The 12356-nt window shown below is 45.1% G+C and overlaps 1 protein-coding gene across 12 annotated transcripts in view; it reads right to left on the bottom strand.

Moving 5' to 3' along the window:
• Positions 1-12301, bottom strand: part of ZBTB44 (zinc finger and BTB domain containing 44) — a 69067-nt gene extending 56766 nt beyond the window's left edge. For 6 of the 12 annotated variants that reach the window (XR_016459635.1, XR_016459636.1, XR_016459637.1 and 3 more), the window contains exon 1: positions 12116-12301. The gene's annotated coding sequence lies outside the window, so the exon portion shown is untranslated. The other 6 variants (XM_090123671.1, XM_031599753.2, XM_090123677.1 and 3 more) reach the window with 6 other exon arrangements.
• Positions 12302-12356: the final 55 nt, after the last annotated feature.

Below are 12356 nucleotides of genomic sequence, written 5' to 3'. Positions count from 1 at the left end.
TGTGAAAACCACATTATGGCAACAAACGCCACAACCAACTCTAAATCCTGAACAAATTAGCAGGGATTCAGCTAAGTTCCCCACAAGCCCTGTAACAGTTGAGCTTTACAGAGCCCAAGTACAAAGGCTGCACCCTCATCATAAGAATCTCCTGAAAAGATGAGCACATCTGGAAATCCTGAGCTGTGCCACAACCCATAACTTTACCTGCTTGGTACCAACCAAGACAAACCACATGAATAAAGGATACAGAAAAGCAGGTGCAAAAGCACAGATTAGTCTTTCACTGTATGTTCTCTGACAGACTCAAAGCATCCATCAGCAAAGGACAAGGAGAAAAAGCATCCAATAGCTTCTCTTCCAAAATAGTTACTTTGGAAAGGGAAGCATCCACAAAATGTTTCATATTCCTAATACATCCCTTAAGTTTTCCCAAAATTAATAGAAAAGCTACATCTGTAGTACGCCCTGAGAACAGAGAAGAGGAATACGGCCATGGCAAAACCCTGCTGGCAGTTACAGCAGTGACTAATATTTCGAATAGCAATGATATTGTAGATCTTTAACGTGGCTAGGAAAAGAGCAACTCAAATGACAGAAAAGTAGATTTGCATGGCACAGATCTTGTAGGTGCATGTTACTTCACAGAGATGGTGAACGCACTGAGACCAGTGGTGGGATGCCAAAAACTGCAATTTTTTCTACAAAATGATTTTATTGTAAATAGAGATGGTAGGTCAGCTGCAACAGAAAAGTTTTGAGAGAATGAAAGCATTTACATATCCATTTTGATGGAAAGCTGATGTAATCTTTGCAGTAACAACAGATGCCATTCCCCTCCATTGTGACAGCAGAGCACAGATCATCCTAGACAGGTTTGCATGACTGGAACTTCAGCTTTGAGCTGGATTGAGAGTGTGCCAATATTCCTTCTCCTTAAGATGCCACAGCTCCAAGTCATTTATCATGCCTGCAGTTTATCACTCAAAACCCAGATACTGTTTTTGGCAACAGTGCTGTAATTGCTGTTGTTTTAATCCATATTCTAACCCACCCAATTAACTTTAAGGTACATTCCCAAATTAGGAATGAGCAAAAATGCACCTGTTCACGATTTCAGCTTTATGTACTGATATATTCATCACGGTTTAAGGTTTGACCAGAAACCAATGTTGCTGCTGAATGCACTGAACTCAAGCCCTCTATCTCCTGGAACACGTGTTTCACTTCGTGCTGAGTAAAGTCATAAGCAACACATACAAAGCTAATGAAAGAGTTCACATTTCTGTGCAAATTCCTAAAATAATTACAATTCTCAGCTCTGCCCTCAGTTTTTGTCATGATGAGCTCAGGACCTGCTCATCAAAATTATTTGTCATCCTTATTCATCATCTGGTAGTGGGTTCCAAAGTTCCGGCTGAGCAAAGCACTCTTTCAAAGCTCCAGCAGCCCATCCCTTAAGTGCCACTGCTCTCCTGGGACTCAGCAAGAGAAAGATTTCCACTTCACATGGCTGCCTTGACTCAGAGCTGGTCTGAACAGAAACAAAGAGGCCTGTGAGTTACATCAAACCATCCTGGTAGAGACCCTGATGATAACAACATACTACTACTAAATCTCTGCTAAAAGGCAGGATGGGGAAAGGCACTGATTTTTGCAATCCACTCTGCACAGTGTTGTTAGCATCGTTTGGTAATAGATGCACAGGTTGCTATTCTATTTATTCCTCGGTTTTGAGGTTTTATTTTAAACCATGGATGTTGAACAGCTACACAGCACAAAACCTGCTGTTACAGACCAAGAATAAATCAGATATTTATTTAACTACAAACATTTCAGTTACACTGGTTCTATAAGATAACACTCGAAACAGAAAGTCTACAGATGCCAGAGTGAGAAGATCAAAGTCTTCCTCATGTTACAAGACTGCCTGTGTGCAAAAGCAGCAACCATTTGCTGGATACATGAAAAAAGCAATGTTTACTGTAATGAAAAACAAGGGAATGTGTCTATTGCTTTAATCCTAAGTAATTTAGGAATATTAAAAACAGTACAGAACATATCACAGAGCTGCTGTGCCTGTAACATGAGATCATGAAGAAAGGCCATAAGCCATTAGTTAAATCATTATTTTTCAGGAGCTGCTGTTTGTATATGATTTGAAGCATATTTTTTTTTTCCTCCAAATTGGTCATTCGCATGGAAATTAATACATCAAACATAGAAAATGCAGTATTCCTCTTCTGACAACATGGCAGGAGACATTAGATAAAAAGAGTTTGGGAGCTGGCTGATAGGAAGATACACTTCAGCCTGAGCAGCATCGTACAGTAGAAGCCAGCAATTGGCAGGGGGGATGGAAATTCATGCAACAGAGGTGCCTCCATACTGCCCAGTGATGACACTGAACAAGACGAAGAACTTACCAATTTGGTGGACATATCTTCCAGTGTACCCTTGGCACAGTGTCTGTTTGAAAGCCCCAAGCATGTTCTGGAAGTCAGAAAGGAGTTCTTCCAAGCCCTGCATCTAGCAGAATTAAGAAGTCATCTGCCTGAACACAACAGGCTACAGATGCCAAGGCCACATTCATCAAGTTTACCAGCAGACACATACTTGCAACAGACACTTGTGCAGCTCATCAATTCCACATGGAAGTGACACTTCTGGATTTACTTTTGTCCCTTACCATCTCATACATGTGGCTTACACAGCTTTCTTCTGACCCATCTCAAGTTGGCAAGAGAATTCAATCTCACTGTAGATCTTTCTTTTTATTTCTGCTGCAGGAACCACACTCTGCTGATGTGTCTGCAGCTGACAAACTTATGCCTGTCATGAGACAGCTTCACATCAGACAACCAATATACAGATAAATGGGAAATTATTAACTGTGGAAGGTGTCACAGCATTGGAATTCAGGTCATACACAGTGAAATGTAACCTGCTGAACAGTTTTGGTCCCATTGGCTTTGGGCAATGGAAATTAACCTGCACAGCACTGTAAATGGCCCTAGCCAACAGCAGACCCCTCTGACTGATAGGAGAAGCTGAAAGCTGACAGTAGTTTGTAACCAAAAAAGCTTGGGGACTACTGACAGGCAACTGAGAGCTCTGTATGTGTGCACAGGGTGCGCTAGATGACTACAGCCAGATTAAAGCATAGCTGCAAGTCCTAGCCTAGATAAAACTTGAAGATTAAAGCTCATGTTGTAGGTGTATAAAATGTTACCACTGCTTTCATTACAAGTCAACCTAAAAATGTTTCCATTAGACATCGCTGTGATTACAAACATGCAAACTGATACTTTAATCCTCAAGAAAAGGTGTTAGTGTAGTGGGAGAAGAGGCACAACTGCTCCAAGATTGTCTCATTGTGTGGCACGCACCTGCCAGAAATCTTGGCAACATTAACACAGTGTTAATGTAATCCCTCAAATATTTAGTGCTGAAGTTCTGGTTATTTAAACATACAAAGATGTTTCCGTCTCTCAAGGATCAGCAGTGATATGTGATTAGGTGTTTGTATAAAGCTGCAGAAATCTGGCTGAATGAAAATAACCTGAAGGAAAGAAGAATGAGAAACCAGAGACAGCACCTGTGTTTCCTGAGGCTAAGTATGTCATACCAACCTGATAGTGTATTTTTCAGAAAAAGGGGAACACCACGTATGATGTGAACTACATTAAAATGCTTGAATCATGTGACAAGCAGAGTTAAGAGTGAAAACAAGGAGATGAACAGACAAACTACAAGTTAGCTAAGGAGCCAGTTAAAAAAAGAATTAATCCATATACTTGGAGTAGCAGGTTAAAGGATTTAACTGCAAAGTGTCACAAGGACTTGTCTTTAGCAATAATCTGAGTGTTTCTGAAGAGACACTCAAAAGAACACTGATGAAAAGCCTACAATGTATCAGCACAAAGCATGAAAACGTATGACTGATAACTTGAGCCCTAGAAATAAAACAAAGTTCAGTGCAAATCCAGCAGTATGGAATTAAAACTTCATCATTATACACATGGAACCTAGAAACAGATGAGGTATAATCTGGAAACTAATTAGTTAACAGTGACTTTGGAGAAAGTTCTCCATGGTATTTAACTAAATTGAACAACTAACTGAAAGGCCCCCAAATAACCAGACTGTTAATATCTTTTGTCAGGTGTTTGTCGGGATTATTTTAACTCCCAAAAGGTTCTCAGGAGGTTTTTCGGTGTCTTTCCTCTCTGCTCATCTGCTCCTTATCTTTGTCTGTAAGGAAAACTGGGTGCAGTTCTTCACATAGCACTTACCTCAACCAGACAACGTTTCAGACAGGAACGTGCACTAGGCAGAGCCAACAGGACATCCATTAAGTGCACTGATCAGCAAGACAGTTCTTAACCTCAGGATCTAATTAAAAGGGATTACGATAGTCAGGGCAGTACTGCAGTGCAGGCCACGCACGACGTGTCGATCTGCTGACATTAAGTTCTTTTTTATGCAAGACTTAAAAGAGGCTCCTTAAAACATTTACAGATACATAAGGAAGATAGATGGGGCTTTCTTAAGCCACACTGTACCTTACAACATCACTGAAGCTTGCAGATCCCTGACGTGCAGCTGAACTCCGACAGATGTACAGGGTGAGAACATACAGTAACTGCAGCACAGCTGAGCACGAAGGGCGAAGAGCTTCAGGAATACAACCAGTGCAACGTGCTGATGGGCTGCTCCTAACATGCAAGAAACACCACCCGTTTTCACAGCCTGTATCTTTCCCTCTAGTCTTGTTTTCCCGAGCACCAACAGTTCTCCAAGTTTTGGTGCGATCAAGTCAGTTCTTTCAGAGAACAGAATGTTACCATTCAGTACTTCAAAGGACCCCTATTTAACTTGTTGCCTTTTTGAAGCTGCAGTGCAAAGTATAAACTTTATGTGCCCAATATAGCTTTCACATGGTTGGATAAGCAAACTAGACAAATGCCACTTTCCCTGGCCTCCAGCACTTTGAACTTTTGGTTGTCGGAATCTCACATTAGTGTTCCATATAACACATAAAAGTGAATTTTCAGACAGTGGTTAAAACCAAGGCTCATTTAACAATACGAGCAGTAACTGCTAAAAGGTCTTACAACATATGGAATTATATCTTCATAATAAAAATAAACATGCAAATTTCATTAGACAGAATGTACTGTGATATTTCACAATAGATTCATTGTCCTGCAACCATTTTTTTTTTAAACCAGTTCTCTGTAAAAGCACACAGCCAAGCTGTTAGATGGCAAGTTTAGCAGTGGCTCATCCTGAAAGCATGTGCCACAGATGATCGTACTGTCAGCACATGAGCAGATCTGTTTTTGTTGCTGTTGCTTTTATTTTAGTAAACAAACAAGCCAAAACCAAACAAGTGGACCAGTAGTGCCCTCGCACAGGCACACCCCATGGAACATAACATGACAGACTGGACTGCAGTTACACCCATGAGGCACACATTCAGAGTCGACCACTCTTCATAACACACATAATTTTAACATGGTATCTACACCTCCTTCACAGTTTCCCTCTGTGCTAGTTCAGAGGAAGTTCCCCAGTTTCTCAGCGTAGACAATCCATTGTGTGACCTCCTCCCAGTGTGCACAATAAAGAGCAGAGCTTCTGTTTCACAGCCTCAAAGGGCAGTACAACCCAACACAACCCCCAGCCACCTGCGCACCCAGTGAGACCGGTGTGGAAGCCCAGGGCCAGACAGCACAGCAGGCAGGCAGCTCTCAGCAGGACCCAGACCCTGAGAAAGCCCACCAAGGGGAAACACCAGTGCTTTTCCAACACCGACCAGGCATCGGGGCAGCTCAGGAAGGGGAATCACTGCCCAAGACCAGCACACAGTTTGGTTCCCCACAAGCACCACTGAATGGCAGTCAGGACACTGAATGCTGCCTGCCCCGCACACCAGGACCCACTCCTACACACCTTTGCTGCAAACTTCTCAGGCCCTTTTGAGCACACTGGGCAGGAAGTCCTGATTTGAACAATTCTTTCAACCTGCAGGACTAATATGTGCAAACATACTAAAAAACACAAGTTAAACATAACATTTTATTTTTTTAAGAGCTGCAAACTGCCAAAAAATATCCATAAAGCACTTTTATTTGTCACAAGGCAGCAACATTCTAGTTTAATACCAGAAAGCTATTTTTTTTCTTGTTCTGCCATGGCTACCTATAGCACTTCAGTCTGCTTTCAGAAGCTCTGCAAGAATTATCAACAAAGTTCTGAAAAATACACATCAAAGGCTGCTTAGCCCAGCCTCCCTCCCAAATCACTAACAAAAGCAAAAATCTCCAAGCCCTTTCTGGGGGAACCACATGAAAGAAACAGGAAGAAATATGGCCTGTTTGGCATGTCTGCGTGCCAAAATATCCTAATACAGATGAAGGTTTTCTTGGTAGCACTGCTGCATTAGATCCATGAAAGAGTCAAAAGGGAAAATACAGATCTGTGCTTCCTCACGCACGTGTGTGCCTATTTACCAAACCCAGCCAAGTCTGCCTGCATGTGTTCAAAGAGAGACGAGGGCACACGAGGCATGCTTCCAGACAGAAGGGAGTCAACTGCAGAGATCACTGACCGATGGCTCAATGAAAGCCACACGTGGAAAATAAATCACTTCTTTGTTTTCCTGAAGACGAAACGAGCCTAACTGGGCACGTTGTGCCCCCAGAGCTGCCACAGCAACACAGTTCTGGCAGCAGAAGAGTTCCTTCTCCCCACCCCCTGCTGCCATCCCAAGCAGTGTCTCCTGCTTTGCTGTATGCAAGGCTTTAATTTTCGTCACTTGGAAGTGACAAACCCCCTTTTACAGAAACAAAAGACTGTAACTGTATATCACAATCATAAGGTTTGTGACAGCCAAATTTGGCTAAATGCTAGTTTTTACCAGATCTGCACAAAGCTTACCTGTCAACCGAGCTGTTGTTTCGAGTATTCAGTTTTATTACAATAAATGACAGCTTTCCTTCTCTAGCTTTTATTTCAGATTAGCAAGAAAGCGTTGCACCTTAATGAAATACACAGTAACTACAACAGATGAATTTATCTGAAGCACAATGCAAGCCTCCAACCCCCCCCCAAGCATTCTAGCTCTGTGAATGGCAGCAGTGCGAAGAGCTTGCACTGACAAGCAGCAGCATGGAAAGCCTGCGTAAGGAGCAAAGGGGAGACACTGAGGTGAAGTCACACATCACATCCAACCTCACCACACCACACACCATCTCAAGGTGTTATGGATGCAGACAGCACGGAGCACAGCCAGCCTGTCAGGTGCCCAGACACAGAAGCAAACAGCCACCTTTCCACCAAAGTGCCTATAAAGAATCCTGAGCAAGTTTAAGCAAGGCAGGAATGTGATTGTGTCATCGGCCTTTTAGCACCATGCATACCCTTTATTTTCCTAATGACTCAATTATGCAGGTAAAATTAAATGCCTGAAAGGAGTTCTTCCTGGCCCCAAAAACTGAAAATCCTTGTGTTTATCCACAAGTCAGCTAATGCAGGAAGGGCAACACCACAAGCTTTCTCACTTTCTTACCTTGTATGGCCAAACCTGGACTGGGAGGACCAGACGCATGGCTCAGGCTGGGAATAAGGACAATCTGGTGGTTTGTTTTAACTCTGTAGCATTCTAGTAGCATTTCACAAACTTCTTGGGGTCATTCTTATCATGGGTATTTATGCACTACAGAAAAAGAAAACTGCAGGAACTGTTAGACCTGGAGAGCTGCAGCAATCCGTAACCACCAGCTCCTAACATGGGATTAAACACACCTGAGCCCATCAAACATCTCCAGGGCTCCTGGGTCTCTGTTGCATTTTTTACTATAAAAACACTACATACAGTAGAATGTTATCACAGATGAGCTAGAAGGTGTCCCTCTAATAGAAAGAATGTCTTACTGCTCTAGAAGAAAAGGCCTTTATTCAATCTTCTTGGGTAAAGCAGGCAAATCTTGTGGTCAAATCACCTCTAAAGAACATAGCAGACTTCAAAAAAAAAAAAAAAAGGAGGCATTGCAGAACAGTCTGCAGACAGAGGTACAAAAGACTGGGACAATCCAGCTTGGAAAGAAAAAGAAAACAAAACCCAAAGAAAACAGAACACACATCTATACAATTGCAAATGAAAAAGCTACCGGGGGGGGGGGAAAAAAAAGATTCTTTATTCTTTCTCCTGCTACAAAAACTAGGAGGTGCTCAATGAAATTACCATGCACTGGGGCTATAAAAAAAAAACCAACAGGAAATATTTTTGCCCAAGTTGTGGAATTCATTGCATAGCATAAGGTAGAAGGCTAAAGGTATAAACTGCTCCAAAGGCTTAGGCAAATCCACAGCTGACGAATGCACCAGGCATCATTACCCACACAGCCTGCACAGCTCCTCTGGCTCAGGCCATCCCTGGCTGCTGGCAGACACCCGAGGAGCCATCAGTCCCTCATCTGCCTGCTCTGCTTCTTTCCCCTTATGATTTACTTCTGGCCACTGTCACAGACCACATGCCAAGCTCCACACACACTCCGCAGCCCTTATTATCCCATCATTCACATGTTCTGATAATTATTTCACATGAACGGGTTTATTTCCCAGCTCTACACTGTAATATATTAAAAACATACTATCTGCAAATTATGTGTAGTTTAAAGTCACTTCCTTAAGTTGATTAAATAGGAGAGAATTAAATGAAATTCCCAGCCTTTACAGTTCACCCCTTCCATCCGTACATCCAAATGCCATTTTACCAGGCTGCAGTTCATTCCCTACCACCACCATTTCATTTGTGCACCTTCCACAGACATTTGTTTTCATCCTGTGAAACCATTAGAAGAATCAATTTGAACTCCAAAGCAAGCTGAGAGTAATGGACTACTGTGTTTACGTAGCAGTAAGTACACAACTATTTAATTGGATCTATTTGCTAAAAACTGCATCTTCCAAAGCAACAGCAGCATCCACAAGGAGCTGCCATACATTTCTTATGTAAACCAAAATTTCCAGTATTTTTTTTTCCTGCTTAAAACTGCTTAAAATAACAATCATTGACTACCGAAATAGTGCCACAGAAGGCACGTCTCCCATCTAGTTTTACTCCTGAAATTGAACACTTACTCAAAGGGAAGTAATTAAGTTGCTGCCCCTTTTCAGCAAGACAATTCCAAGACTGATGTCATAATTCAAGCGACAGGCTGTGAACAGCTCTGCAACCATAGCATTTAATTTAGAAGTCAGCACTTGACACATTGAAGTATTTGGAATTCCTGAAGTCTGGCTGTCTGCACAGTTGCATAATTTGAACAGGAATAACCTACTTACAACCAGACAAGATAGAAGTATGTCAACAGACAATCTCTTCTACGTCAAGGGACATCTCCTTCCTCGTCACATACCAGCAGCAAGAGCATCACTCACTGATCTGTCACAGTTTGGTTTTCTTCTCCTTTAAGTTAGTCAACTACAGTGCTTTCATGAGCTGTTACATTTATCATCACATCTTCCCACAGAAATATACACAAATGTTCTCAAAGATCATCAAGAAATAAGTTTACATGTGCAACAGACTCCAAAAGTGAAATGCTAGATGTGCAGAAACCAACACCAGTGCAAAGGACCCAAGGCCTCCTCTCTGCCAGGGCCACGTGAGATCACACAAGCACCATCCATCTTACAGCAGGTATCACACAACCGTTTAGGAGAAGGACACAAACATAAAAAGCCTCCAGAAATAACATCTGGACACTTGTTCAGCTTCACACACACAAGGGAAGCTGTATTTTCTTTCGCCCCTCCTAGCAAACAGCCGACCAGACGCTCAGCACAGCAGACATTTGCTACAGACACCACAGAAAGAAATCACCCTTTTAAAAGTTGCCAGTTTATGATTAACCTCCTGTTGCAAAAAAACATGGCAAGGGTTCAATTTCACTTGCTAACTACTTCTCTTACGTGCTACAGAAGAAATACATGAAGACACTCCTCCCCCTAAACTTGACACTCACAAAAAGAGGAATTCTCTCACCCTGTTAAAAAACAAGAACAAAAAAAACCCAACAGCGCAAAACCTCCTGCGTGGGAAAGCAAAAGTGATCCCTCCTCCTCACAGGTGAGCATCCAGACAACCAGCATCCACCTGGGGAGAAAAAAAGCAAGGGCTGGAAATTCCCTTCTCCTGGAAAGGGATTGCTTTGAGTGTTCACACCAATTAGAGTTTCAGATTAAAACCAGCTGTTTAAACAGAAGAAGTCCCCAGGGAGACACACTTACAGTATTATAACTAGTTTTTGGTATAAACAGCTTTACATCAATGGAAGTATTTATATTGGTAGAGCTATATGCAAGCTAGCAGGTTAACACTTGTTCAGCTCTATCTTAAATAGATTCACTCAGAGCCAGGCAACCTCTCCAGGCGCATCACATCTTGGATCTGCATTACACATGGATATCAAGATGCAACAGGAGAGCTCAATGGCAGAAGAGCAGCACATGTGAAATGCCCCACGAGACTCCTGGACACCAGCCTGTGCCAGACAGCCATTCCCACCCAGTATCACCTTGCAGGGTTCACAGAGCAGTCCCATGTCACTCCGTGTACAACAGCTTGCTGCTAGAAACCAGAGGTCAGCTCAGCAGGTGGGCTGGGTGACCTCCACCTAAAGAGAAGCCAGGAGAAAAGAACGGAGAGAACACAGGGGGCAAACATGTCAGTGGGAAAGCTGAGAAATTTCCCTCATGATAATAGGGCAAACTTCACGTGAGGAAAAGAGTGAATGCTAGAGACTTCTGGAAACACATGAGAAAGGCTGGATGGGAACAAGAGGCAGACAAAAATCAGGAGACTTCCAAATTGCATGTACGACTAGAGAAAAGAAATGCAGTGCATTTTAGACCAGCAATGTCCAACTTGAGATCTGCAGATGCCTAGGGAACACACACAGTACTCCCATATAGAAAAGCAACCCAAAGGCAGCCCCAGATTGCAGGGCACAGCTGGGTGACCCCTCTGGCACACACAGCAAGAAGTACCACACATGGGAGCAGGCACCATGAGGTGTCTATGGGAACAGATGAGACACTAAAGGACAAACAACAGAAGCCTCCTCCTTGGGAACATGCAGGAGAAACGCCTGCATCCCAAAGGCTGGGGGCAAAACATCAAGGTGTGTAAATACATGTTGGGTGTGCCAGCTCTTAGTTAATGGGATAGCCAGCTCTTGTAGACAGTCAATGGGATAACCATTACAGAAGGCACAGCAGGTTGCCCCTCAGCATTGGGTAACCCCACAGTGCAGGGAGATGGAGGAACTGCCAGCAGGTCTGCAGGAAGACGTGCTCCTCTATTGGGGTGGAAGAGCTCACAGAATGGCCTGGACTGGAAAGGACCTCAAGGATGATGAATCTCCAACCTCCCCGCCACATGCAGGGCCACCAACCTCCACATTTCACAGCAGCCCAGGCTGCCCAGGGCCCCATCCAACGTGGCCTTGAACACCTCCAGGGATGGACGGGGCATCCACAGCCTCTCCAGGCAGCTGTTCCAGCACCTCACCGCTCTCAATAACTCAGAGGTTTTTGGGGACAGGACAAAGCCCCCCGGGACGGCTGTGCTCCATGGGCAGCACCGGCCCAGCACACCCGTGCACGGAAAGCATCACGGGGGAGCTCCAGAAAGCAGCAAGACCCCTACCCGGAGCGTTCCTACACGAGAAACGCCAGCCTCCGAGCAGCCAAAAGCACCACCTCCCCCCTCCGCATCCCCATGTGCCAATGTTTACGTCGATACGTGCGGCGGATCGGGACCCGCATCACGCACAGCTGAGCCCCGCACCCCCCGCGGGTCGCGGCCCCCGGCAGATGGGCGGCGGCGGGAGGAAAGGGGGGGCAGGGGGGGAACAACAAAAGGCCGCGGGCTGCCGGCACCGCGCGCAGGGACGGGCCGAGGGCCTCGACGGCGGAACAGAAGGGGTCGGGACAGCGCCGCCCCCCCGCACACACACGCAGATACACACGCACATACACACACACGCACACGCGCGCTCTCCCCTCAGGGCCGCCCCGCTCCCGGCCGTTCCGCCCTTACCTGCGGTCGCTGGGCCCGGCGGGCTCTGGAGGCCGAGCCCCCTATCTCGGCGCTGGCCGGGCCATGGCGGAGGGAGGCGGAGGAGGAGCAGAGGCCGCCGCCGCCGCCGCCACCACCGCCGCCGCCTCCCCCTCAGGCGCGGTGCTGGCGGGGCGCCGAGGCGGGGTGGGGGGGGAGGGGGAAGCAGCCCCGCGTGCGCGGCCGTTGGCGGCGGGGCGGCGCGCTGCGGCTCGGCGGGAAG

This window comes from Phasianus colchicus, chromosome 23, assembly GCF_987193195.1.
Source record: "Phasianus colchicus chromosome 23, bPhaCol1.hap1.1, whole genome shotgun sequence".
NCBI lineage: Eukaryota > Metazoa > Chordata > Aves > Galliformes > Phasianidae > Phasianus > Phasianus colchicus.
Note: the sequence above shows the minus strand (reverse complement) of the source record. Positions and strands in the feature narration are given on the sequence as shown.